The sequence below is a fragment of the Rhinoraja longicauda genome, unplaced genomic scaffold, assembly GCF_053455715.1.
Source record: "Rhinoraja longicauda isolate Sanriku21f unplaced genomic scaffold, sRhiLon1.1 Scf000056, whole genome shotgun sequence".
NCBI classification, from domain to species: Eukaryota; Metazoa; Chordata; class Chondrichthyes; order Rajiformes; family Arhynchobatidae; genus Rhinoraja; species Rhinoraja longicauda.
This window is the reverse complement of record NW_027601274.1, coordinates 566,622-569,580: the sequence shown is the minus strand read 5'-3', so window position 1 is coordinate 569,580 and position 2,959 is coordinate 566,622.

Genomic DNA, 2,959 nt, shown 5'->3' with positions numbered 1-2,959 from the left:
GATCTACTGGTCATTATCTTTGACCTGATATTGAGACAGATTCCGATTGCTCATCGCCTATATTTTGTGAAGCTCATCCCCCTGTGTAATATCCACGCCGTCTTGCTTTACACAGTGACCGACTGTTCTGTGTGGTTCACCGTCTCCTTCACCTTTGACCGATTTGTTGCCATCTGTTGCCAAAAATTGAAGCATAGATATTGCACCGAGAAAACAGCGGCTGTGGTTCTGAGCACAGTGAGTGTACTGAGCAGCGCCAAGAATGTTTACTGGTATTTCATGTATACACCTTGGTACAGATTGGCGAATACCCCCTGGTTTTGTTACATGGATGTCCGTGTTATGACTTCAATTACCTGGTCAACGATTGAGTCTCTTCATTATATTCTCACCCCCTGTGTCCCGTTTGTGTTGATTCTGCTGCTCAATGCTTTAACGGTGAGACATATTTTGGTGGTCAGCAGAGCCCGCAGGAGACTCCGGGACCAGAAAAGTGCGAAGAGCCCCAGTGATCCCGAAATGGTGAATCGAAGGAAATCCGTGATATTGTTGTTATTTATCTCCGGAAATTTCGTTCTGTTATGGGCAACATTTACATTTTATATAATAAGTAGACGTGTGTGTTATTTCGAAGAATGTTTTTTTTCCCTCCCTACCTTTGTATCGGAAATAGGATTCATGCTTCAATTACTTAGCAGTTGCACAAACACGTGCATATATGCGGTGACACAGAAGATGTTTAGAATGCAATTGTTGACTGTGTTAACATATCCCCTTCCTCGACTGATAAGATTAATTAAGCACTGAAAAATAATGAAAAACTGGAGCATCTAAAGCATCATAATCAAATATTAGAACCAGAACTGTTGAAATGCTTTACGCAAACAGACTCGGCACCCATTGTGACCGCGCTCGGCATTAACCATCCACTTACACTAATCTGACATTGATTCTATTCTCCATACATTGGATTAATCCCAGAGCCCTTCTACCCAATTCGGAATTAAGGGGCATTATCGGAGGAATTCGCAGAGGACGCACAACGTCCACATTGCTTGTCATTGGAAGGTGGGAGGTAACATATATTTTCAGGCTAAACCTATGTGGTCACAGAGAGAAAGCGCAAAGTCCACAAGCCAGCATGCGAGGTTAGGACTGAACCCGGGTCTGTAGCGTCATGAGGCAGACGCTCTCATAGCTGCGAGACTATTTTCCGCTGTTCCCGCAGCTTCGTTGCAAATACGGGGAATTTAGTTGGATAGTGCTCATCCCATTTTTGACCTCTAGTTGTGTCTAGCGTTGTCCAAATTAGTGTATATCCCCAAGTAGATTAAACAGTTCTAACACTGTTCGGTGGGTACCCCGACTCAGTCAGTTCTTGTGCCGTCAACACACTTCTTTCCTTGAACTCCAAGGTTAATTTCGCAATAAATATAATTTCTCACTGTGAGCGATCAGAGGAACACCAAGGCTGGCGAACCAGCATATTGACAGAGCATCCAAACTACACGTTTACAAAATATCCGCTTGGCTCCCCGACTCATTTCCGCCAAAGATTTAGTCAGTGATCGTGGTTTCCATTAAAAAAACGAAGATGCCCAAATAAGGGATGGCATACATCACGGAGTTTGCATAATCCACAGCGAATCAATAATCTAAAGACAATCCTCTGGGAAGGTGATGGACGGACGAGTTCCAACACTGGGTTTCTGATAGGGACAGACAAGATAGTTGGGAGATAACCCGTACTCAATGGTCCATCAGTGAACCGTGATTAAAACCACGTCCTTGGTCATTTCAGGGAAGTGTCCCATCAAATACCCGCAGCAGAGATTTCACTCCTGGAAGCGGGAGATCTTGTGTGTAAAGGTGACGTCGCAAATTATGGAAGTCATTAGAAATTTGGCAAGTTTGTCATATATTTAACCCAAAATCTTACATATTAAGAGAGTAAAAGCAAACGTGTTTAATTGTCATGTGTATCATTTCAAAAATGTAAAATGCGCATGGAACCATTGTGACGCGAGCTATAGAAACTGTAACTGCTGTGAATGCGTGAAAAATGTGGGTCCTCTCAGAATGTTTTCCAGTATACGCTGTGAAGCTCTATGAAGTTCTGTAAATGTTTGAGAAAACCACCGCATCTCTATGAGATTTCTTACTGTCTTCCCCTGATTTGGGCCATAATTCTGAGTGCGACTGGTCCTCGTGTGAAGCCAGATTCAGGGTACTGGTCAGGCACACAATTCCCTCCAACACACGACACAGCGAGCAGGGGGCTACATAGAACCACATGGCTGCAAACCCGGGATGTTTAGTTTTGCTACCTACATTTGTTCTATTGGGCCCCACATTGTTGTCGTGCGATTGTAAATTGTGGTACTATAAGATAACAAATTGGAGGGAAAGGAAATAATGCTGACTTTATTGGGCGAGAGCAGTAGAGGGTTAGGGCTCTGTGTGGAGATGCGGCAACATGCGGCAACACACACACACGCACACGCACACGCACGCACACGCACACGCACACGCACGCACACGCACGCACATGCACACACACACACACACACAAGTATACATATACAACATACGTACAAAACGACAGCTAATGAATAACACGAAGGTGACATCAAATAATATGATGTAACGGCAGGGCACTCGAAGTTCAAATGTAAGCTGCAGATCGGAAACTCGCTGCCATGAAATGGACACCCGAGAGACCCAGAGTACAACGAATAGCGGATAATAATTTAGAATCTTTAGAAAATGGACATATTATGGTCGGAGACGATCTTGAATTTGGAATTTGGACGGTGGGCCATGTAGATATCATATAACATATAACATATAACAACTACAGCATGGAAACAGGCCTGTCCGGCCCTACCAGTCCACGCCGACCATTCTCCCTGACCTAGTCTCATCTACCTGCACTCAGACCATAACCCTCCAATCCCCT